General features: G+C 46.8%; 1 long non-coding RNA gene across 1 annotated transcript; it reads left to right on the top strand.

Moving 5' to 3' along the window:
• Positions 1-2,257: 2,257 nt before the first annotated feature.
• LOC129658667 (uncharacterized) lies at positions 2,258-25,411 on the top strand. The gene is made up of 3 exons (XR_008717498.1): positions 2,258-2,496; positions 6,663-6,736; positions 24,621-25,411. It is a non-coding gene; the product is annotated as an uncharacterized LOC129658667 (long non-coding RNA).
• Positions 25,412-26,397: the final 986 nt, after the last annotated feature.

Here is a 26,397-nt window from a genome sequence, read left to right as displayed (position 1 = left end):
CCTGCCTGCCAATGCAGGAGACGTAGGAGATACGAGTTCGATTCCTGGATTGGGAAGATCCCCTGGAGGAGGGAATGGTAACCCACTCCAGTATTCTTGCCTGGAGAATCCCATGGACAGCGGAGCCTGGCGGGCTACAGTCCGTGGGCTCACAAAGAGTCAGACACAACTTAGCGACTGAGCACGCACACACTGGACTAGTGAGTGGATGGTAAGGACTCCTGCTCACGACTGTCCGGCTCAGACACGTGGGCATGGGAGCATTCGTTCTTTTGTGCTGCGGATTGAATACAAGCTCCTGCTGTGGGGAACTAGGGGCCTCCTGGGCTGAGTCCATGTGAGGGGTAATGGAGCTGGCTGAGTCAGAGGGAAGAGGGGGACAGGTACGGATGGGGGCTGAGCGGGGCGGCTGAGGGAAATGGCATGGTGGACAACACAGGGATTGCTGTTGTGTTAGCAGGAAAAGGGAGTGCTTTTCAGAGGTGTGTACTCAGGGAGCAGAGAGGAGGGATGGGCCCTTGCCGAATTGAAGCAGGAGCAGCAGGTGGTGAGCCTGAAGCCTAAAATGTCACGTGCCTGCACCCTGGCCAATTTGTGTCAGAGCATAGCAATGACATCTCCCAGTTCCACCACAGTGTCATGGGTTGAGTTGTGTCCCCCCTTCATATATTGAGGTCCTGGCCTCCACCACCTCAGAATGTGACCTTATTTGGAAATAGGTTCATAGCAGGTGTAATTTGCTCATTTAAAATGAAGTGGGAATTCCCTGGTGGTTGAGTGGTTAGGACTCCACGCTCTCACGGTTGAGGGCCTGGTTTCAACCCTTGATCAGGGAACTAAGATCCCACAAGCCAGGAGGCGCGGCTGAAAACAAAACCTTATTAAAAGGGGAGTTTGGAACACAGATATGCACACAGTGGGGCTTCCCTGGTGGCGCAGACGGTGAAGAATCTGTCTGCAATGCAGGAGACCTGGGTTTGATCCCTGGGTCAGGAAGAGCTTCTGGAGAAGGAAATGGCTACCCATTCCAGTATTCTTGCCTGGAAAAATCCCATGGACTTCCATGGCCATGGGATTGCAGAGACACAACTGAGCGATTCACACACACACACACACATGCACACAGGGAGTGAACATGTGAACACATGCCTTGTGAACACATGCCTTGTGAATGTGAAGGCAGAGATGGGGGTGATGTGTCTACAAGTCAAGGAAGGCAAAGGATCACCAGCAAATCATGTGAACTACGAGAGAGGCCCAGAGGAGATTCTCACTCACAGCCTCAGAAGGCATTACCCCTGCCAACACCTTGATCTCAGCCTCTGCCTCCAGCAGAGTGAGACATTAAATGTCTGTTGGTTAAGCTGCTCAGTCTGTAGCACTCGGTTGCTGCAGCCTGGTAAGTAACACACATGGCCACGTATCTGATGACTTCACGGGTATAGCAGAGCCCTGAGGTTTTTGAAATCCTGCTTTGTGTTAATAGAAGCCAAGAGGATCTGTTTTATACAAAATTATCTCCCCTCTTTCTTTCTCTAACAGAATCATGCATGGACATAGTTTAAAAAATGAAATGAAGGACTTCCTTGGTGGTCCAGCGGTTAAAGACTCCACATTCCCAGTGCAGGGGGCATGGGTTTGATCTCTAGTTAGGGAACTAAGATCCTGAATGCTGCGCAGTGCAGTAAAAAAAAAAAAAAAGTGAAATGGAATACATATATTAAAATTGTGATGAAAAACAGCCATCACCCTCATCCACTGCCCCCCGGCTCTCTCCAGAGACAGCCAGTCCCGATAGCCTTTATCCTGGTGTTTAACTCTCTTGTTCTAAATAATATGCTTCTGTTACTATTGCTTGATTTTTCAGTTTTGGACACTACCTGGTTAACTGTGGTAGCCAAGGAGTCACCTGCCCCTGCATCACAACATTTGATGAAATGATTAATTTTCATGGTATTAGGACCGGATAAGTGCTATGGGCCTCTGAGCCAGGCAGTGCTGTAGGCCGTCCCCACTTCACCTGCAACCCTTGTCTTGCCCTGGAATGGTAGCTGCTTTGTGTTTTCATTCACCTGATTTTCTCTGAAACTCCTCCTTCCCCACCTGCTTTCCCATCTCGCCACACCAGTCACCGTTTCTCTCCAGGTACCACCCCCACCGCCCACCCCGCCTCCCGCCTAGTCCTTCACTTTTTCCCCAGGTGATGGTCTCTGGCCTCCTACTTCGATATGATCAGGTGGCTTGGGCCTCAGGGCAGCCCAAGTGCTGGGAGGGAGGAGGCGCTGCCTTTTAAAAGCAGTTGGCAGTTTTCTGGCTTTTTGAAGCGGATGTTTCAGTTCAGCTCTGGGGCAGAGTTTCCATTTCCTGAAGGCCACCTGATGGGCAGCTGGGCCTTGTTGTCCTAGGGGAAGCTGGCAAGATGCCGTTTATGTCACCCAAGTGCAGAGGTTCACAGGTCCAGTTTGAGCTTGTTCATCATTCATCAAGCTGAGCCAGGTCTGAATCTGGGGGGTGCAAATGATTGAGATTTCTGAACTCACTGGTGTTTTTTTTAATTGGTTTGTTTTGAAGGGGAAGGGGTATGTATTTGCTGAAAGTTGCTTGTAGGAGTGGATGAATGGAAGGTACATTTTTTCCACCTGTAAATAGAGTCAGCATTGCTGGGTCATCAGGGTGTGAAGCTCTGGGGTGTGGCAGCACCCCCCCAACACACACACAAAAGCCTGGAGCCAAATAGGCTCTCCAGCGTTAGCCCTCATGGCCCCAAGGCTCCTACTGGTGGTTTGGGGGCTGTGGACCTCAGCCAGAGAAGCCAGGGCAGAGGAGGGGCATGTTAATGACAGGGACTAATTGGGGGACCCTTTTCAGGGCTCCCTGAAAGACCCAGGGGAGACTTTGCAGGGGTGGGGCAGTGGGCCTGCATTCAGATTCATCTGGGGCCTCGGAATCATCATGACTTGGAGTCCCAATCTAAAAACTACCTGATTTCTACTCCAGGCTGCTGAAAACTGGGTTTGAAAGTGAAAGTGGCTCAGTCGTGTCTGACTCCTTGCGACCCCATGGACTATACAGTCCATGGAATTCTCCAGGCCAGAATACTGGAGTGGGCAGCCTTTCCCTTCTCCAGGGGATCTTCCCCACCCAGGGACTGAACCCAGGTCTCCCGCATTGCAGGCGGATTCTTTTACCAGCTGAGCCACCAGGAATGATGCTGAATCGGCGGGGTATTTTTTACCCCTATTTTATGGATGGAAAATCAAAGTTTTGAAGAGGCTTATATCCTTCAGTGACAGAGAGGGAACTGGACCCCAAGTCGAGTGCTTTTCTACTTCCATTGAATATAAAATTCAAGTCACAGGAAGATTACAGGGGACATAACAGCCCCACTGCACATGTAACAGGTCCGAGGGACAAAGGTATTACATGAATCTGAGCAAACTCTGGGAGACAAGTGAAGGATAGGGAAGCCTGGCACGCTGCAGTCCATGGGGTCGAAAAGAAATCAGACCTGATTTAGTGACTGAACAACAACAATGACAAATCACATTTTTAGGGGGACAAGGATAAACTCAAGCATTTCCTAGATTGAAATAAGCTTCATGAAAACAGATCAGGTCACTCCTTTTCAACACTGTATCCCAGTGCCTAACAAGATCTGACACTAAGTGGGCGCACCATCATTTATTCACTGGATGTCGTTGTCGTTCAGCTGCTGAGTCACGTCCGACTCTTCGTGGCCCCACGAACTGCAACACGTCAGGCTTCCCTGTCCTTCACCATCTCCCAGAGTTTGCTCCAACTCATGTCCATTTATTGGATAAATGAATGAATTGGGGAAATGATGAAAGACCTGGAAGCCAAGTCATTTAGGAAGTAGCTGAAAGAGCTGGAAGCATGTAGGCAGGAGAAATGTCTTCAGGTCTGAAAAGCCCCCACGTGAGAGAGGGATCATGCTGATTCATGTAAGTCCAGAGCAAGGCAGAGACAGCCCAGGGGCAGGACAAGAGCCCGCGGGCAAAATTAGAGTGAGAGCAATCTTGGCCCAACAAAAAAACTTTGCAACAGTGAAAACTGTCAAAAACAAAAATGGAAGGCTTTGGAATGACTGTCAGCTCTGGCATTTTGTAAAAGCAAAGGCTATGCTGTAGGAAAGATTGGGAGCCACAGTACTTAGGCTGAGTCTCCTGAGAAAGCAACTCAGCTAGCAGGTGCCAGAGAAACCAGGCCCATCTCCCCACTCACTCCCAGGAGACCTATGAACTTCTGGGGCCCTTCTGTGCACCCCAAGGTGGAACAGAGGACCTTTGAGCCCCGTGAGCCTGTCTTACTGCAGAGGCGCAGAGATGAAACCTCAGCCATGTCAGTGATACTTGAGCACAGCTCACAGGGCAGATAAGAGGAAGAAAGCACTGAAGATCACCAACTGGCCGACCTGCCATGTGGGGAATTTCAGGGGAAGGTGTCCCAGCTCAGGTTGGGGCCAGGTATGGAAGGAGAAGTGAAGATATTAAGCACATCTCTAAAGGAAACATGGGACTTGTTGCCTGACTGAACATGGTGGGAAAGGATGGGAGGCTGAAAATAATTCTGAATGTGAAACTCAAGACTAGTGGTTGTTCACTCAGGGAAGAAATTGGGAAGGAGAGACCGTTTCTGATCCAGGTAGGCTGTCAGTGAAATGCTGAGGGTGAGATGCTTTAAGATGAGCCTAGAAGCCTGGGTGAGATGGTGGAGCTGTGAACCCAATGCGATATCAGAAACTCAGTAGAAATTGAGAAGGTGAGGTCTTATGGACAGAACTGTTCCAAGGGGAAGAGTTGAAGAAAGGGAATGAAACTCAAAGAGGGTGCACAAGAGCCACATTGTCCCAGAATTCAGGGTCCCTGGCTTTTGGGTATATTCTCAATTACTATAATAGTTTTCCCTTTGATATTTTCTTATACATGAGAGCTATTCCATTCTGACCTCACAAGGCTGGTCATTCCCAGAGGTGGTGTACCTGTGCTATTATTCCACATTCTCCTGGCCTGATTCTCCTTGGAATTTAGAGCCTGAGAGGCGGCCTGGCTTGCAGGTTACAGGCAGACCTCAGAGATGCTAGAGGTTCTGTTCCAGACCTCTGCGAAAAAAATGAATTTCACAGTAAGGCGACTCACATGAATGTTTTGGCTTCCCAGGGCATATAAAAGTTTTGCTTACACTATCTTGTAGTTGGTTAAGTGTGCAATAGCAAGATACACATCCCTTAATTTAAAATATTTTGTTGCTAAAAAGATACCAACAATCACCTGAGCCTTCAGTGAGTCGTAATGTTTTTGCAATAGTAACATCAAAGAGGACAGAGCACCATGAAAAAGAGAATAATAATGAAAACATTTGAAATATTGTGCAAATTACCAAAATGTGGCACTGAGATACAGACTAGCAAATGCTGTTGAAATAAATGGTACCAGTAGACCGGCTCCATGCAGTGTTGCCACAAGCCTTCAATTTTTTTTTTTTAAATACAATCTCTGGGAAGCACAATAAAACAAGACGTGCCTCTCATTTATTTTGCAAAGAGATTCCGAGGAACAAGAGAGAGGACTGGGGAAGTGAAACAGGAAGGGGAAAGGCCCATTCTATTGGCTTTGGGTAACTGGACTTTGGCGGCTCAGTGGTAAAGAATCTACCTACTAATACAGGAGACACAGGAGACAGGGGTTCAATCCCTGGGTTGGGAAGATTCCTGGAGAAGGAAATGGCAACCCACTCAGTATTCTTGCCTGGAAAAATCCATGGACAGAGGAGCCTGGCGTGCTGCAGTCCATGGGGTCACAAAGAGTCAGACATGACTGAGTGACCAAGCAACAACAAATTGGAGCTTAATCTCCCTGGGGGCTGCATAGCCCACACCTAAGCATTCACTCAAGGGGAGGGGAGGAGGATGTTCACTGGTTCTTGCTTCCTGAGAGTCAGCTATTGTCCCATGGTGAGGGGGTTCCTGCAGGCTACCAATGACGGACAATAGCAGAGAGACCCTGGGCCAGAAAGCAAGAGATTTGGGGCATAGCCGAGACAAGGCATTGTAGATGACCCTCCCGTGCAGCTGGTTGCCAAAGCAAGAGCTGGAGCAGAAAGAGGGTGTGAGGCACAATGTCCCATCCATGCAGGTGTTCAGCATCGCTAGGGGCACTTCCCTCATCAGCGCTAACAGCACCAGGAGGAAGAGTTCTCCTAGGTTCTCCACCTGTGGTTCCCACCATAGTGCTCAGCATCACGGGTGAGGTCATCTCTCACCTGCTCCTTGACCATTTCCAGTGTGGCTAATCTCTTCTATGGGCAGGTACTGCCCTTCTCTTGACTTCCCTGGTAGCTCAGTTGGTAAAGAATCCGCCTGCAATGCAGGAGACCCCAGTTCAATTCCTGGGTCGGGAAGATCCCCTGGAAAAGGGATAGGCTATCCACTTCAGCATTCTTGGGCCTCCCTTGTGGCTCAGCTGGTAAAGAATCCACCTGCAATGCAGGAGACCTGGGTTCGATTCCGGGGTTGGGAAGATCCCCTGGAGAAGGGAAAGGCTACCCACTCCAGTATTCTGGTCTAGAGAATTCCATGGACGTCCATGGGGTTGCAAAGAGTTGGACACGACTGAGCGACTTTCACTTTCACCCTTCTCTTGCAGTTTTTATAATCGAGATGATTGCAAATGTCAGGATTTACCTTGATCAAAAGATAATCTTCCTTTTGCCTCATTTTGTAAGTATGGGAACCAATACAGTGCTTTCCATCCCTGTTAGCTGCCCCAACAACTTGGCTAAGGCACTAACCAGTGCCCGTGTGTCTTCACACTGACAGGTGTTTACCATCTCCCCACTTCACTCCTAGGACTGGGGTCGGAGCTCCAGAGATGTTGTAGTGCTTGCATGATGGTGGAACTGCTAAGTTCAGACAGAGCTGTGTTTCCTAAGTTGTGTCTCATCTGCGGGAAGTAGGTGGAAATTTCCTACATTCTGGTCGCTTCCGGCCAGACTGAATTTGTTGCTTGAATGGAAAACTTTGCTGAAGTTTTCAGGATCCCATTCTAGTTATTTCTATCACTGTTGGATTCTAATCTCCTTATATTTATTCTTTTTGCCTTACTCATAGCTACTAAGTGTATTAATATTTTTACTGAGTTTCTGTGGACAAGGTTAAGTAAGTAAGTGAAGTCGCTCAGTCGTGTCCAACTCTTTGCAACACCATGGACTGTAGCCTACCAGGCTCCTCTGTCCATGGGATTTTCCAGGCAATAGTACTGGAGTGGATTGCCATTTCCTTCTCCAGAGGATCTTCCTGACCCAGGGATGGAACCCGGGTCTCCCGCATTGTAGACAGACGCTTTATCATCTGAGCCACCAGGGAAGTCCTTGTGGACAAGGTTAAGTAGTCTCTTTTCATGACTTCTTGCAATTTTCACTGACCCCTGTTTGAGTTTCTTAATCACACAACCTCAGGGGTTTTCTGAGGTTAAGGGAATACAGCAGCTTGAAGGCTCAGGAAGTGGTTGGGCTTTGGGAGTTCTGGAAATAGAGCCTAGTTGTAGACTATACATCCTTGATGAGCCTATATTGGTGACTTAGATGACCTGGTACTCCAAAGACTGAGTAATGCTGCTAGGCTGCCCTTCTGCCTCAGGAAACACAGCACACAGGGGTTTGAGAATGAATGGAAGGTTGCTAGTCATAGTTCCCAGGCCATAGAGTTGGGAATTATCCTTAGGGCCTAGAGGAAACTGTTGAACTTGCTTCTGATTTGTATCAATTATTTCAGATTAAGCTGCAACAACAGCAACTTAACCAAGATATACTAAATAGCTTTTCATGTACATAGTCTAGTACATGAAAAGTCTAGTCCACTTTTACGTCAGCTTCCCCATCTTAAGGGACCCAAGCTCTTTCCAGGACCCAAGTGCTCCCTAGATAGTGTGATCCATCCTCATGGTCCAAATTGACTGCTGGAGCTCTAGCCATCACATCTAACTTCCAAGCAGCAGGACAAAGAGACTTTCTGGAAGAACCATATTATGCTTTTGCTTACAACTCATTGGCTAGAACTTAATGGCCAGATGAAGTTGAAGGAAGACTGGGAAAATTAATCCTTTAGCAGGGTATGGTGCTACTCAGAATCAATTTGGAGCTCTTTTATCCCAAGGGGGAGAAGGAACATTGCTGTTGGGTTGGGCAGGCAGCTAGAAGCCTGTATCAGAGAAAGCTGGATTTAGAAGCTGTAAAATTAACAGCTTATTCCGATTTATAATTCACTTCTTTGTGTGACCGTAGGCAGATCACTTTACTTCTTCGAGCTTTAGTATTTTCATTAAAAAAGTGAGACTTTATAATCAATAGTTGAGGTTGTTAAATGGTTCCATGAAGTCCTGGGGTTTCTTGGAATTGCCTCAGAGGTGAACAGGAGGTACCAGCTGAGGCAGGAGAGGAGCCCATGAACGTCTCTCTTATCGGATTTGTTACGTTACCATGGAGCTCAGCAGCTCTAAGTCTCCATAGCCTGGGGGGAGACACTTAGGAGCAATAGTCCAGAGTTTATGGGTTTCAAGAGGAACAAACTGGACAGCTTATGTAGGCTCAAATTTCTTTGGTTCAGGATACAGAGAGAGGCATTTCTGTAATTCTGAAAATCCAGGGAGGCTTCAGAAAAAAAGCTTGGTTATACTTTTATGAATCTGTAGGTAATCAGACATAATTTTCTTGACTCAGGGACTTAGGGTGTATTTCCTAAGAGCTAGAGTGAAGAGAAAATGGTCTTCAGAATAAGATCCAGGCTTGTTTTCTTCCTCTGACATTTGCTGCTTATCCTCAATCTCTCTGAGTCTCAGTTTGCTCATCTATAAAATGGGGTTAATAATGCCTGCTGTGAGAATTAAATGTAATCAAGTATGTAATGATTAGTAGGCTGTGAACATTCAGTTGAAAAAGAAAGGAAAAGTGTTAGTCACTCAGTTTTGTCCGACTCTTTTCAACCCCAGCATATTCAGTTAGTTTACTTTAGTGTTACCCCTTCATAAGAGGGTCCCCGCCACTTAGGGGGCTATGGTAGAGTAGAAAGGCCTCATCTTATGGATTCTGCCAATGAGTTCCAGTTAGCTCGAGATAAAAATGATGACACTGGGGCTTTGAAACATCGCTTTGAGCCCCGTCTGGGCAGAGCCCCTATCCCATGGGGTTAGTGTAGTGCCCTAGAACCAAACAAAATGAAAGTGAAAGTGAAAGTCACTCAGTCACGTCTGACTCTTTGCAACCCCATGGACTGTAGCCCACAAGGCTCCTCTGTCCCTGGAATTCTCCAGGCAAGAATACTGGAGTGGGTAGCCATTTCCTCCTTCAGGGGATCTTCCCAACCCACGGATCGAACCCGGGTCTCTGCATTGCAGGCAGATTCTTTACTGCCTGAGCCATTACAGAAGCCCAGGCCAGTTGGCCAGTTCAGTCGCTCAGTCGTGTCTGACTCTTTGCAACTCATGGACCGCAGCACATCAGGCCTCCCTGATCATCACCGATTCCCAGAGTTTACTCAAACTCATGTCCATTGAGTTGGTGATGCCATCCAACCATCTCATCCTCTGTCGTCCCCTTCTCCTCTTGCCTTCAATCTTTCCCAGCATCAAGGTCTTTTCCAATGAGTCAGTTCTTCACATCAGGTGGCCAAAGTATTGGAGTTTCAGCTTCAACATCAGTCCTTCCAATGAATATTCAGGACTGATTTCCTTTAGGATGGACTGGTTGGATCTCCTTGCAGTCCAAGGGATTCTCAAGAGTCTTCTCCAACACCATAGTTCAAAGCATCAATTCTTCGGCACTCAGCTTTCTTTATGGTCCAACTCTCACATCCATACATGACCACTGGAAAAACCATAGCTTTCACTAGATAGACCTTTGTTGTCAAAGTCATGTCTCTCCTTTTTAATATGCTGTCTAGGTTAGTCATAACTTTTCTTCCAAGGAGCAAGTGTCTTTTAATTTCATGGCTTCAGTCACCATCTGCAGTGATTTTGGAGCCCTCCAAAATAAAGTCTCTCACTGTTCCCACTGTTTCCCCAGCTATTTGCCATGAAGAGATGGGACTGGATGCCATGATCTTAGTTTTCTGAATGTTGAGCTTTAAGCCAACTTTTTCACTCTCCTCTTTCACTTTCATCAACACGCTCTTTAGTGCTTCTTCTCTTTCTGCCATAAGGGTGGTGTCATCTGCATATCTGAGGTTATTGATATTTCTCCTGGCAATCTTGATTCCAGCTTGTGCTTCCTCCAGTCCAGCATTTCTCATGATGTACTCTGCATATAAGTTAAATGAGCAGGGTGACAATATACAGCCTTGACGGACTCCTTTCCTGATTTGGAACCAGTCTGTTGTTTCATATCTAGTTTTAACACTTGCTTATTGACCTGCATACAGATTTTTCAGGAGGCAGGTCAGGTGGTCTGGTATTCCCATCTCTTTCAGAATTTTCCACAGTTTGTTGTGGCCTACACAGTCAAAGGCTTTGGCATAGTCAATAAAGCAAAGTCGATGTTTTTCTGGAACTCTCTTGCTTTTTTGATGATCTAACAGATGTTGGCAATTTGATCTCTGATTCCTCTGTCTTTTCTAAATCCAGTTTGAACACTGGATTTTCTGGAAGTTCACGCTTCACATATTGTTGAAGCTTGGCTTGGAGAATTTTGAGCATTATTTTGCTAGAGTGTGAGATAATTGCAATTGTGCAGTAGTTTGAGCATTCTTTGGCATTGTCTTTCATTGGGATTGGAATGAAAACTGACCTTTTCCAGTCCTGTGGCCACTGCTGAGTTTTCCAAATTTGCTGGCATATTGAGTGCAGCACTTTCACAGCATCATCTTTTAGAATTTGAAATAGCTCAACTGGAATTCCATCACCTCCACAGCTTTGTTTGTCGTGATCCTTCCTAAGGCTCGCTTGACTTCACATTCCAGGATGTCTGGCTCTGGGGAGTGATCACACCATTGTGATTGTCTGAGTCATGAAGATCTTTTTTGTACATTTCTTCTGTGTATTCTTGCCACCTCTTCTTAATATCTTCTGCTTCTGTTAGGGCCATACCATTTCTGTTCTTTATTGTGCTTATCTTTGCATGAAAAGTTCTTTTGGTATCTCTAATTTTCTTGAAGAGATCTCTAGTCTTTCCTGTTCTATTGTTTTCCTCTATTTCTTTGCATTGATCACTGAGGAAGGCTTTTTTATCTCTCCTTGCTATTCATTGGAACTCTGCATTTAGATGGGTTCCTTTTCTCCTTTGCCTTTCACTTCTCTTCTTTTCATAGCTATTTTTAAGGCCTCTTCAGACAAACATTTTGCCTTTTTGCATTTCTTTTTCTTGAGGATGGTCTTGATCATTGCCTCTTGTACAATGTCATGAACCTCTGTCCATAGTTCTTCAGGTACTCTATCAGATCTAATCCCTTGAATCTATTTGTTACTTCCACTGTATAATCGTAAGGGATTTTATTTAGGTCATACCTGAATAGTATAGTGATTTTCTCCACTTTCTTCAATTTACGTCTGAACTTAGCAATAAGGAGTTCATGATCTGAGCCACAATCAGCTCCCAGTCTTGTTTTTGCTGACTTTATAGAGTTTCTCCATCTTTGGCTGTGAAGAAAATAATCAACCTGATTTCAGTATTGACCATCTGGTGATGTCCATGTGTAGAGTCTTCTCTTGTGTTGTTGGAAGAGGGTGTTTGCTATGACCAGTGCGTTCTCTTGGCAAAACTCTATTAGCCTTCTTTCTGCTTCATTCCGTACTCCAAGGCCAAATTTGCCTGTTACTCCAGGTGTCTCTTGACTTCCTACTTTTGCATTCCTGTCCCCTATAATGAAAAGGACATCTTTTTTGGGTATTAGTTCTAGAAGGTCTCGTAGGTCTTCATAGAACTGTTCAACTTCAGATTCTTCAGCATTACTGGTTGGGGCATGGACTTGGATTACTGTGATATTGAATATTTTGCCTTGGAAATGAACAGTGATCATTCTGTCATGTTTGAGATTGCATCCAGATACTGCATTTCAGATTTTTTTGTTTATGAAGATGGCTACTCCATTTCTTCTAAGGGATTCTTGCCCACAGTAGTAGATATAATTGTTATCTGAGTTAAATTCACCCATTCCAGTCAATTCTAATTCGCTGATTGCTAAAATGTTGATGTTCACTCTTACCATCTCCTGTTTGACAACTTGCAGTTTGCCTTGATACATGGACCTAACATTCCAAGTTCCTATGCGTAGGAGACGTGAGTCTGAGTCAACTCCAGGAGTTGGTGATGGACAGGGAGGCCTGGCGTGCTGCGATTCATGGGGTCACAAAGAGTTGGACACGACTGAGTGACTGAACTGAACTGACTGACTGAACAGGCATAAGTACAATGTGACCCCCCACTGTTTCTGAGGATTGTCCCACCTCAGAGGGGATGTGGTTCCTGTATGTTTTTCGGTTCAGTCGCTCAGTCGTGTCCGACTCTTTGCAACCCCATGGGCTGTAGCACACCACGCCTCCCTGTCCATCACCAACTCCAGGAGTCTACCCAAACTCATGTCCATTGTGTCGGTGATGCCATCCAACCATCTCATCCTCTGTCGTCCCCTTCTCGTCTTGCCTTCAATCTTTCCCAGCATCAGGATCTTTTCAAATGAGTCATTTCTTCACATCAGGTGGCCAGAGTATTGGAGTTTCAGCTTCAACATCAGTCCTTCCAATGAACACTTAGGCCTGATTTCCTTTAGGATGGACTGGTTGGATCTCCTTGCAGTCCAAGGGATTCTCACGAGTCTTCTCCAACACCACAGTTAGAAAGCATCAATTTTTCAGTGCTCAACTTTCTTTATAGTCCAACTCTCACATCCATACATGATACTGGGAAAACCAGAGCCTTAACTAGACAGACCTTTGTTGTATGTTTTTAAACTCTTGCAATTTTTCTCTCTACCATTCCCGTCCCCCTTCCCGTGGCTGTCTCAGTCCTGCTCCTGAGGGCTGCCCCAGTTCTCTCTGATTTACGTGATCCCCCAGATAAGAACACATCCCCTCTGTCTTTATACCAAGGACACACCACTCACTCAGTGCAACCGGATAAAGAGACATTTATTCAAGTTTATAGATGCTTCCAGGGAATTACTGCACAGGTGAGAAAGCAGAGAGCATGGAGCACCCTTCCCAGGGACCTGTGACCTGCCGGCCACTGGCCCTTTGGAATCTCTTCCCAGCACCTCTCTTCTTGACCACTCTCTCTTGCTTTGTGGCTACAGCCTCCTTGCATCCTACCTGGAATCTCCTCCCATATTTTAGCTTCTTTTCGTCGAAAGGCCCACCCCAATGTTCTGTCTCTGGGGTCACCAAAGGCCCATGAAAATAACTCTTACTCTTTACGCTGGGCAATTTCAGTTCCGTGTTGACTCAATGTTCTCTTTTGGCGAGGGTGAGGGTGGGTGCCTGGGGGTGAGCCCCCCTGGACTTACCCAGCAGGCCCTGATTCACCATTCCATCCCCGGGGCTCCATTGTTAGCCACATGAAACACTGGCAGATGCTCTGAGACCAACTCTTCTTTCACGGAGTCAGTGATTTTGAAGAATATTCTAGGCTTCCCTCCCCAGCATTAGCACCTGTGGAAGGAGTATGATGTTTTCTGGAGCAAACTCTTGCGGTTGTGGCTTGTTTGTCTTATTTGTCTCTCCCTTACATTTCTGTGACATGTCTGCAGCGCTGACCCCTCAGACCACAAGTTCCTGCTCAACATCCTGACACTCTCCTCCCTGGGCTGTCATCACCTTACTATCTCATATTTTCTTGCTTCCTCTGTGCCTATTCTTTCTTGACTCCTCCCAGGGCACCTCTTCCTTTGCTTTTTTCTTTTCTTTTTAAAATTTTTATTAATTTTTTTGGCCGCTGCACAATATGTAGGACTTTAGTTCCTTGACCAGTGAGTGAACCTGTGCCCCCTGCAGTGGAATCTCAGATTGTTAACCACTGGACCACCATAGAAGCCCCTAAAAACTTTTATTTGAAAATACTTTCATGCTTTCCACCCCAAACTGTCACAACATTGTTAATCAGTTATACTCCAATATAAAATAAAGCTTCTTAAAGTTAAAAAAAAATGCTTTTCAGACTTACCAAAAGCTGTTGCATAACAAGGTAATTATACTTGACACTCTGAACTGTGCATTTTAAAAGTGGTTAAGATGGTAAGTTTAGTATTATATATTTCTTTATCACAATTTAAAAAAATAAAAAAGAATGCTGTTTGAAGTCTTGGGCTTCCCAGCTCACTCAGTGGCAAAGAATCTGCCTGGCAATGCAGGAGACACGAGTTTGATCCCTGGATTGAGAAGATCCCCTGGAGAAGGAAATAGCAACTCACTTCAGTATTCTTGCGTTGGAAATCCCATGGACAGAGGAGCCTGGCAGGCTACAGTCCATGGGGTCGAAAAACAGTTGGACACAACTAAGTGACTAACATTTGAAGTCTTAGTTACATTGCAAAGGAAAGGAAGGGGGAGAAATGAGAGTTGAAATTTTTGGAGGAACAACTCACAAGTCAGTTTCAAAACTACTTAGAAAAGGTCTAGCCTTTAATATACACCTGAAAATAATTTGGGATTTACAGAAAAGTTGAAAACAATGCCACAAAGAATTCAGAATACCTGTACCAGGTTCCCCAAATGTTAACAGCTAACATTTTATCACATTTGCTTTATCCTTATCTGTTTACCTATCTATCTACCTATCATCTATCTATCTATGTTACTTTTTTCCTGAACTATAGAGAGTATGCTATAGACATAATTCTCCTTTAGTTCTAAATACTTCTATTGGTATTTCCTAAAAAGGGCTTTCTCTTACACAGTACAGTGACAAAAGTCAGATCAAAATTATAAAACCCCTGATTTAGTCCTAATGTCTATATTGACTGTAAACCTTATCTCAAATTTTGCTGATTATCACAGAGCAATTGTATAAATTGTATCTTGTATTTCCTGCTACAGGATCTAATCTAGGATCATACATTGAATTCTTTAGTTATTATGTTTGTGACTTAGTCCCCTTTAATCCATAACAGTTCCTTAGCCTCTCTGCGTCTTTCATAATCTTGAAATTTTTGAAGAGCAGAGGCCAGTTATTTTGCCCTGTCTTAGTTAAATCTTTAGGTCTTTGAAATATCTCATCTTGTTTCTGGAGTTCCTTCTGGATGTCCTAGACCAGTGAGAGCTGTACGCCAAGAACTGGCCACCCTGCCCCTAGGAACCATTTCTGTGAGTCACCAGAGTCTTGATTACTTTCCTAGCTAAATAAGAATGCTGTAGAATGTCCTTCGATATGGATTTGTCCTATGTTCCCTCATGATTAGGCTCAGATTATGAATTTGGGGCAGGAATGTCACAGGAGTGATGTTGTTTCCTTCCCAGTGATTCGTATCAGGAGGCCCGTGATGTCTATCTGTCCTGTTAGTGGCCATGTTCATTTTGATCGTTGGGTGACGGTGGTATCTGCCAGGTGTCTCCATTGTAAAGCTGCTTTTGTTCATAACTTCAATGTTTTTACATTGTAAAGTTACATTTTGATGATATATAAGTGTCCTGTATGGAAGACACTTTCATACTATGTATGTTTCTTTTTCAATAGTATTTTTCTTCATCATTTTATTTTATTTTACTTACTTTTGGCCATACAGCATGTTGGATCTTATAAGGTTCCCCAACCAAGGATTGAACCCATGTTCCTTGCAGTGGAAGCCTGGAGTCTTAACCATTGGACCTCCAGGGAAGCGCCAAGATTATAAAAATTCCTATGTCTTCATGCTGCCTCGTCAGCCTTCGGCTCTTCTCACTCAGCAGTGTGCGTGGCTTCAGCTACTCTGGGTGCACCTCTCTCAGACCTCTGTCTTTGGCCGAGATGGCTCCTGCAGGTGCAACTCCCTCACCCATGGCCACCTTAGAGTCAGCACTGCTCTTCCTGTCCAGGGCCTTGTCTCTTATTCCTCCTCTGTCCCTTGATGACAGCTTATGGCATCACCACGCTCCCATCGTCCATCATCCTGGCCTCCAGACCCCTCCCCTTCCCCTCACACTTCACGCCCAGTCAACCACTAAGTCCCACTGATCTTACATTCCCAGTCCTTTTACTGCTCCCTTGGTGCAAGCTGTTATCATCACATGCTTGGAATCCTGCCACAGTCACCCCTTCCTGCCCAGGACCTGCCGTCCCTCTCACTCAATCTCCATCAGGTGGCTGAGCAAGCTTCCCAGAGTATAGCCCTTGATCATGAAGAGCAGAGCAGGTGCAGTGGGTACCACTCAGACCCCCCGATGGCTCCCCATCGCCCTCAGGATGCCAACCAGCTCCTCTGTGGTTGGGCCCTGCCTCTTCCTCCAAACTGCCCCAGTCACTTTGACCTTTTCAGTTTCCCTGAGGCTTTTCTCACGTGAGATCTGCCATTCCCACTTGAACCCATTCACCAGCTCTTATTGCCATTCAGGATGCACCTTAGACTCCATATCACTGGCTGAAGAAGACAGTCCCTGCACCCCTGGACATGAATTAGATGCCTTTCTAGTGTTCCCCTAGTACCTTGAACTTGCTCCATCCCACTGTGACACTGATCACATCATTGAAATGGATTACATCTGCTTGGATACCTTCCAATGGGCTGGGAGCTCCCTTGGTCCAGGAAGCATGTCTCACCATTGCTTGTTGGGCAACTTGGGCATTATCTGGCTCCAAAGCACATGCTCTGTAAACATTTGTTGCCTGGATGAATAGATGAATGAACAGGGGGCGAGTGAAGGCATGACTCTGACATGGCTGGAGGATGTTGTTGATCTAGGAATGTAACCAAGTCTCTGGTGACTTAGTTTCTAGGGACAGGGGGGCCAGTTCTTGGGGTCCAGCTCTCACAGGTTTAGGGCATCCAGGGGGAACACCAGAAACAGGAAGAGATATTTCAGAGACCTAAAGATTTAATTAAGGCAGAACACTCATCGGATATGCACAGTGCCTGTGATCCAGCAGGACTGGGTTTCCAAGTTGTACGTGACTTCAAAGCAACAGGTTTCCAAGGCCCGGGTGACTCAGATAGGGTTGGGCTCTAGAGTTCAGCAAGGGAAAGTGCCAGGTAAGAAAGCAATGAGCAAGCCTTCTGCCCAGGTGGCCAACCACATGGCCAAATCCCTCCATGGACTTGGCAGCCAGTTCAGCCTGTGGTTTCCTAGGGAACTGAGGCCAATCTGTAGGACAGCTTGGCATGGAACTGTGGACAGTTTTTGAGGGCCATATGGCCAGACTCTGGGTGTGGTCAGTGTCATAGCGTGGGTGGCTGAGGGTCTTCAGGTTAGGACTCAGTACTAGGGCTGGGAGGGTCTGAGAAAGGCTAGAAACTCACAGGGACCACACAGGTGAGGGGCATGGGAACAGGTAAGATCTGGAGATGTCCATCACAGTTGGCAGTTAGGAATGTGCAGAGCCAGAGCCTGGTAGGGAGGCGAGGCCCCATGTCCTGAAGTCAAGGTAAGAAAGTGACTTAGAGACTTGGGAGTGACCACATGGTTTGTATCTGGGTCTAAAATATTATTTGCCCCATGAAAGAAGGAACTTGTGTCTCTTTCTCTGCTGTAATCTGCACTGCTTAGAACATAGCCAGGAATGAAAGTCACACTATCTCATTGAGAGCCAGTTATGGCTCTTGAAGGTCAGGGCTGATGGTGGCCCTTTCAGTCCCAGGAGACAGAGCAGTCTAATGAGAGAACTGACCAGACACTTTTTTTAAAAGTTTATTTACTAGGCTTAATACCTACATGAAGCACTGATGGTAAAAATTCATGAGGACTAAACTTGTAAACAGTCATGGTCCTGCTTCCTAGGTGGCGCTAGTGGTAAAGAACCCTGGCCGATGCAGGAGACATAAGAGATGTGGGTTCAATCCCTGGGCTGGGAAGATTCCCCTGGAGGAGGGCATGACAGCCTACCCCAGTACTCTTGTCTGGAGTATCCCATGGACAGAGGAGACTGGCGGGCTACAGTCTATAGGGTCGCAAAGGGTCAGACATGACTGAAGCGACTTAGGACCCCAGCACCTCAGACACCGAGCCCAGGTATTGGAGGGTGAGGTGGTTTTGTCAGGAATACCCCATTGCTAAGGTGACCTTGGAGGAGGGAGGCTGCTTCAGTGGGAAGCTGGTGGGCCAGGAGCGAAACTCTAGACCTGACTTGTCCTGAGAAGGCAGGAAATGACTAAAACTGAACCCAATCACCAGATAGTTTCTATCTGGATCTTACTCAGTGCATATGTAGATTAAAGGAGTTCCGAGCATGCGCACTGGCAGTCTGAAGCAGACTGAGTTGCGTAACAGAGAGGGGAAACCGTTTGTCGTATGTGGTTGGCGATGGGCGCAAAATACTCCATCTGTTGGATTTTTTTCCCCAATGGCAGCAAGAACTGGGAGGTAGGCACATCTGCACAGAGAACCAAGGGGCTGACAGACAAGAGGAAAGGCCTGTATTCCTTACAGGCGACAACATGAGCTAGCAGCAGCTACCTGCTGCCAGTAAGGAGGGACTCTGGACTCACAGGCTCCTGGGAGCTCTGGAAAAGAAGCCTCTGACATATAGGGGATGGGGCAGCTCAGGTCGGGACAGGGAGACAAGTTAGAGAACTGAGCAGACTAAAGCCAGGTCTAGGGAGAAGGCTGCATGAGAAGGCAGAAGAAATGGCAGGATCTGTTCCAGTCCAGCTCTGGAATGGGTAGCCCATTCTCTGTAACATAAGTGACCCTCTTAATGCCTTTCAAGGCTTGGTATCACTGCCATCATCTTCCTCTTCCTCCCTTTCATCATCAAAGTACCATTTATTAAGAACTTCCTTTTTGTTCAGTTACCTCACTTAATTTTCACAAAAGTGCTGAGGCGGGAACTCCTTGAGGAAACTGAGGCTCAGAGAGGTTCAATGACCTGCCAGAGGTGACTGTTACTAGGTCCTTACTTGGTGGGTGGCAGAGCCAGACTTTGCATCAAGGTCTGATGGACTCCAAACTCTGTAAGGTAGCTCAGAAGCAGGGAGCACAGACTGTGGAAACAGACTTGCTAGTTGTGTGGCCATGGGCAACTCCCTGACTCAGTTTGCTCATCTGTAAATGGGAATGATGGTGATACTAGAACCACTTCATAAGGTGCTACTGAAGAGCAAGTGACAAACTAGAAAATATACACAATGGATAATATTTTAGAACAAAAAGTTTTGCAATATTTGGGACACACTTATACTAAAAATTACTCTTTGCTTTGTCTGAAATTCTAATGGAACTGAACATCCTGTGTTTTATCTAGCCACCCTATGGAAGGGGGCTCCCAGGCAGGCTTGACCCCTTGCCCAGCTCGGGATTCTTGACTTTAGTGGAGCTGGGTCCTCCCTGGCCTCCCAGCTTCCTGGTTTCTGGTCCTTCATTTTCATGCCTCCAACTCTCTCTCCGCCTGTCCTCCTGGCCTCAGGGCCTTTCCTTCCTTCAGCCTCTTCTGGGACGTCTTCCTCCATCTTCCTGTATCTTCTTCTCGCTGATACAAGCCAGTCCATCAGCTGCTCATTCAGGTGCGTGACTCCTGTCTCTCTTAACTGGGCTCCACAAGCCTGTCACACAAAGCTCTGTCTTTCGTGTTCAGCACACGTACAGGTTTCAGTAAATTCTTGCTTCATGAGCAGTTACAGAAATGGAAGCAGCTTCCTCAGGGAGCCACTTCTGTTTTCCTAGAACGGCAGGCAGACTAAACCAGAAAGTTTCTGTGTCTCTGGAGGACCCCAGTCAGTCCCCCTCCCTCTGCTCTGCAGCCCCGTTTCACTTCTCCTTCCCACAGAGGGGAGTGGCTTGGGCAGAAGTGTGTTTTTTTCTCCACCAAGGAAGTGGCACCCAGGGCACCTCCCTTCCACTGCAGCAAGGAAACAGCCCAGCCCAGGGACCCTTAGAACACAGCAGGAGGGAGGACCCCTCACAGATGCTCATCCACCTTTGTCGCACCTCATCTCAGGTGGCATCAGGCCTGCCTGGCTCCTTCCCTTGTTTCCCAGGCCAGGGTGAGTCCTTGGATGGACACGTTGCCCTTGATACTCTGCCCTTCCATGCTTGCACTTGCCTTTCCTGACCAGGTGTGGCCCTTGGAGGCTGCATCACTAAAGCCAAGCTCCCAAAGAGTGGGCCTGAGTCACAGGAGGGCATGTTAGAAAACTTGTAGCTGGCCCCACCCGTGGATTTTCGGATTCAGAAGTCTGCGCTGTGAGAATTTGCATGTCTATCAAGTTCCCAGGTGATGCTGAGGCTGACCCAGGGCCATGCTCTGGAACCCACTGTGTGTACTAACGTTTTTGGGTCAGCAGCAGGTTGAGCTTCTGAGAGGCGTTCTTGACTCTTGGTTTCCTGATCAGAAGACGAGGGATCCTGAGTTAGGATGACAGTCTTCTGCAGGCAAGTTTTCCATGGCTGGTGTCCCTGTAGCATGAAGGACTGAGTTCGGTTATGGCAGAGCCACCTGGTAATCCTGTCTGGGCACGCCCTCAGGAACCATGGAGTGGTGAACAAGGGATGCTTAGAGCTGGAAGGGCAAGACTTTCCCATAATGTGTTTATCACCCAGTGGAGACACAAAATGAGAAGTAGGGGTAATGATTAGTCACTTTTAATGTAATCACATCACTCAGTAGTGGGTTCTGAGGGTGCTGCTTGGAGCAGGTGGACTCAACTCTTGAGTTGAGTCCCTACCAGGAATTGCCCTCCTTGTTCAAGATTACCTCCTTCCTCCAGGGATAGGCCACATCCCTTGATTGGTCAGTGCTGGGGTATGGCCCCCTTACCTCAATTCTGGACACTCTGAGGGGTTATCCCAGCTCCAGAGCTCCCTCTGGGGGAGTGAGGCCTTTCTCACGACCCCCTCATAGCTCAGCTCCTCCCTCTGCCTGAGTGTGCAACCTTCACTCCTCGCCCATCATTGAACCTGAGAGCCTTCCCAGTAAACCTCCTGAGTGCCAGTGTGTGTCCCAGAGTCTGTGTGCCTGGGAACCAGAGACATCTGTTGTTGTTTGTTTGGTAAGTCACGTCCGACTCTTTGCGACCCCAAGGACTGTTACATGCCAGGCTTCTCTGTCCTTCACCATCTCCTGGAGTTTGCTCAAACTCATGTCCATTGAGTCAGTGATGAATCCAACCATCTCATCTTCTGTTGCCCCCTTCTCCTCCCACCTTCAATCTTTCCCAGAATCTAGGTCTTCTCCAATGAGTCAGCTCTTTGCATCAGGTGACAAAAGTATTGGAGCTTCAGCTTCAGTTTCAGTCCTTCCAATGAATACTCGCTGTTGATTTCTTTTAGGATTGACTGGTTTGATCTCCTTGCAGTCCAGGGGACTCTCAAGAGTCTTCTCCAGCACCAAAGTTGAGAAGCATCAGTTCTTCGGTGCTCAGCATTCCTCATGGTCCAATACTCACATTCATACATGACTACTGGGAAAACCATCAGTTCAGTTCAGTTCAGTTCAGTTGCTCAGTCATGTCTGACTCTGCAACCCCATGGACTGCAGCACGCCAGGCCTCCCTGTCCATCACCAACTCCTGGAGTTTACCCAGACTCATGTCCATTGAGTTGGTGATGCCATCCAACCATCTCATCTTCAGTCATCTCCTTCTCCCGCCTTCAATCTTTCTCAGCATCAGGATCTTTTCCAGTGAGTCAGTTCTTCACATCAGGTGGCCAAAGTATTGGAGTTTCAGCTTCACCATCAGTCCTTCCAATGAACAGTCAGAACTGATCTTTAGGATGGACTGGTTGGATCTCCTTGCAGTCCAAGGGACTCTCAAAAGTCATCTCCAACTCCACCGTTCAAAAGCATCAATTCTTCAGTGCTCAGCTTTCCTGTTTATCTCTAAATCTGGGGAAGGTAGACCAGAGAACGAACACTTCTAGAAGTCAGAGGAGGGTTCTGTCTTTAGGACCTGGTATTCATATGAAGAAGATGGGGCAGTGATGGGGTCTGAAAGCATGTTCCTGCCCTCTGCACTGGCTCCTTGCTCCTGAGACCCTGGAAGCCTGAGATTTGTAGCTTGCTCCTCTCCTGGGACTTTAACTCAGTCCATCTGCTTACTCCCCTTCCACCCAGACTCTGGTTCCTTTTGCATTCTTCTTTGTACTAAGTCCTAAGATATTACTACAGAGAAGATACTCATCTGTCAGTCATGACCTTTTATCACCATAAAAGCCACTCGGGTAGATACCATCTTCAGGAAGAGATGTCTGGAAGGAAAACAACACTGAAACTATGCAGGGAATCTTTGAAGAGGTCCCCTGATAAGGTGCTGTGAGCGTTTACAAAAAAAAAAAAAGAAGCTCTTGAAACATGAGGTGCCCAAAGGACTTCAAGATATAAGGATTGCTGTCCTTGATAAGAATGACTTCTGGGCCTCCATGGTGGCTCAGTGGTGAAGAATCCACCTGCCGATGTAGAAGACATGGGTTCAGTCCCTGGTCTGGGAAGGTCACACATGCCATGGAGCAACTAAACCTGTATACCACAACTCCTGAGCTTGTGCTCTAAGAGTCAAGGAGCCGAAACTACTGAGCCCACGTGCTCTGCAACAAGAAACAAGAGAAGCCACCACGATGAGTAGCCCCCACTTGCTGCAACTAGAGAAAAGCCCTCACAGCAATGAAGACCCAGCACAGCCAAACATAAATAAATAAATAAACAAAATTATTGGGGAAAAAAAAAAGGAATGGATTCTGGGTTGAACTAGGGAAGCTCTGCAAAGGCAGTCAGGAGGACTAGCCTCGGGGCTCACAGTAGGCTTTAAACAGACAGCGACTGAGTAAGGAAATGTAGGCTGGGTTGATCTCTCTGTCAGATATCTCTTCCTGAGAAACACTGATGATAGCTAATTAAAAAAAATATATTTAATTAATTAATTTATTTGGCTGTGCTGGGTCTTAGTTGCGGCACTCAGGATATTTGATCTTTGTTGGGCCCTGTGGGCTCTTTAGTTGGGGCATGCAAACTCTTAGTTGCAGCTCATGGGATCTAGCTCCCAGATCAAGGATTGAATCTAGACCCCCTGCGTTAGAAGTAGGGAGTCGTAGCCACTGGACTACCGGGGCAGTTCCAATGTCAGCTAATTTTGAGACTCTAAAAATATTCCCACTATGCTTCCAGGAGACCTTTGCAAGGAGTGCAAAGATTCCAGAGACACCCCCCCCACCCCCACCACTGAGTCCTACAGAATGTGAAAGAGGAAGTCCATTTGGAAAGTGTATCTGAAAAGGAGTCCTCAGCTGCCTCTCCCCGAAGCTTTCCTAACCCTCCCAACCATGGGCCGACTCAGCCTCCCCTCCCCATGGACAGCACCACCCCCCAGGGCCTCCTCTGAACACCAGGCTCTGCTCGTGTAACTCTGCACTGCGCTTACTTCTGGACAAGTTTCTCCTCCGCAGCCTGTGAGCTCCGGAGGAGCAGGGGCCATGTCTGCATTTACATCCATGACCACAGTGCCTGGCATGCTAGGTGGAGGGGGAGCCTTAATATTTATTGAGTGAACCAACAAATGACATACGTTTCTTCCAGAAATAATCTACCGTGGGAAAGATAGGGCAATTCATTTTGTGCGTGTGTGTTAGTCATAGTCGTGTCCGACTCTTTGCCACCCCATGGACTGTAGCCCGCCAGGCTCCTCTGTCCATGGGATTTTCCAGGCAAGAATACTGGAGTGGGTTGCCATGCCTTTCTCCAGGGGATCTTCCTGACCCAGGGATCAAACCCAGGTCTCCTGCATTGCAGGCAGATTCTTTACCATTTGAACTAGCTGGGAATGGATGAAACTTTATTCTTCCCAAATCCTTGAAGGTGATAAAAAGGAAACAAAGAAAAAAGCTGACAACTTTAGTGGCAGCACACAAAACAAGACTGATTGGAAAACTGGGGATGTTCTCTATGAATCTGGGTTCGTTTTATTCTCAGCTCCTTTTCTGGAAACCAAGGCTTTCTGTATCTTTTTGACACAGTGGAGGCACTGGATACAGAGAACATAATGACTTTCTTTGTTTTACTAGGAAGCTGACCCCCACCGCCCACCACCAACCCCCAGTTCTTAGATTTTGTCTGATTCTCATAAAACAGGCAAAAACTGACAAGTCAGTTTCCTTTGACATTAGTTTCGTTCACAACAAGAATTCAAAACATATACCAAGAAAGTCAACTGATAAATGTACAGCTAATGCTTAGGTAAGTTATGCTCTTACAGTTGCTGTATAAAGCTTTTGATGAGAAGTTATGGGCTTCCCTGGTGGCTCAGTGCTAAGAATCCGCCTCTAATGCAGAAGACCTAAGTTCAATCCCTAGGTTGGGAAGATCCCCTGGAGAAGGAAATGACAACCCACTCCAGTATTCTTGCCTGGAGAATTTCATAGACGGAGGAGCCTTGTGGGCTATATATACAGCACATTTTAATGTTCCTGAATATCAAAGTGATTTCAGCCTTCAAAAGGGCATCTGTGTATCTTTCCCATTAAATGTATTTCTCTTTCGCTAAGGGTCCCTGTTTCCTTTTTATTCCCCAGAGACATTTATTTCATCGTGTCTTCAGGTTTTTGTAACAATCTACCACTCAAATAGGACTTTCTTGGTAGTCCAGTGGTTAAGAATCTGCCAGCCGATGAAGGGCACGTAGGTCTGATCCCTGGACTGGGAAAATCCCACATACTGTGGGGCAACTAAGCCCTCGTGCTTCAGCCACTGAGCCTGCACACCCTAGAGCCCATGCTCTGCGACGTGATAAACCAGCCCAACTGTAAAGTATTCCTCGCTTGCTGCAACTAGAGAAAGCCCGGGCAGCAACGAAGACCTAGCACAGCCAAAATAATAAATAAAGGAACATGGAAGGACAAAGTTTTGGAAAATAAAAGACTAACAATTCAGATTTACCGAGATTTGCTATGTCCCAGGGTCTTTCTAAACATGTTATACTACTACCTCATTGAATCTTCAACAACCTCATGAGGCAGGTTCTGTGAACTCAGCCCGACCACGCACATGGGAGTTTCGCCCAAGATCATGCTGCTATTTGTTGATGGGGCTGGTGTGAACTCTAGTGGGTGATGCTCGGAGCCTGTGCTCTCATCTACCGTAACATCCTACCTGCCTTCTGTGATCAAGATGAGGAACGGGAAAGGGAGGCTCTGGCTTCAGCCCAGTTAATGAGAACTGATACATGATTACCTTGCGTGGAGGATGTTTTTCCTGGGTTCTACTGAGCTTGTCTGCGCTGATGCATCTTGGCTATCTCCACCCTCAGGGTCACCAGTATTTAACATAGAAAAAAAAAAAGATTCTATATCTGGTTCTCACCCTCTCTCCCTGTACTCTGTTGCTGTCTATTTCAAGGCTTTCTGTTGGATTCTCATCAAAAGAGAATCTCTTCTACTGATGCTTAGTAGACACTTGAACTTCCTTCTCCCCTCCCCAGCCTCCCTGTTGTTCCCAGAGAACCACTGAAAACAATTGAAAGGTCAGAGGTCAATGATAGTAGTCAAAGGATGCTGGCCTGGCCCCCTAAACAATGGTTGAGGGTCAGACAAATGAAAACAGAAGGGTGGTAAAAACTTCTGCGTCTGTGAACCAATTAATTAGACTCCGTGTCCCTGTGGAGTGAGTGCAGGACGCCTCAGGTCCGGTGTGGGCAGCGCTAATGAAACACCACTAAGGTGAAGCCTTCATGGAAAGACTGCACTTTCCAGAAAAATGCATGGCTTTTCAGAAACCTATCTTATTCATATATTCCATTCATGATTCCAACCAATATTTGTGGGCTGCCTGGTGTGAGCAGGGCACAAGGAAGAAGTGGTGGTGGTAGCTTAGTCAGTCCTGTCTGACTCTTTGTGACCCCATGGACTGTAGCCCTACAGACTCCTCTCTGCATGGGGTTTTCCAGGCAAGAATACTGGAGTGGGTTGCCATTCGCTTCTCCAGGGGATCTTCCTGACCCAGGGATTGAACCTGGGTCTCTTGCATTGCACGTGGTCTCTTTAACCAACTGAGCCACCAGGGAAGCCCCAAGGAGGAGGGGATGAGGACATGTTATCTGTGAAGTCAGGGAACTTCAGGTGACCTGTTCTCCACCAGGGTGTAGAGGGTGTCACCTCAGCAGGACTGAGCACCTGTGACCTCTCAGATCTGTTCTGTGCTCCTTTTATTCACCATCCAGTGTTTCAGGCTAGACTCTCTGGCATGCACAAGATGCCTTCTCTACTTTCCTTTCCAGGCTTGAGGGTATTTTGTTCTGGAAACAGAGGCTTTGAGGCCTGCCAACCTAGGGCAACTCACACCTCAGAGCCAAAC

The sequence above is a fragment of the Bubalus kerabau genome, chromosome 8 (genome assembly GCF_029407905.1).
Source record: "Bubalus kerabau isolate K-KA32 ecotype Philippines breed swamp buffalo chromosome 8, PCC_UOA_SB_1v2, whole genome shotgun sequence".
NCBI lineage: Eukaryota > Metazoa > Chordata > Mammalia > Artiodactyla > Bovidae > Bubalus > Bubalus kerabau.
Note: the sequence above shows the minus strand (reverse complement) of the source record. Positions and strands in the feature narration are given on the sequence as shown.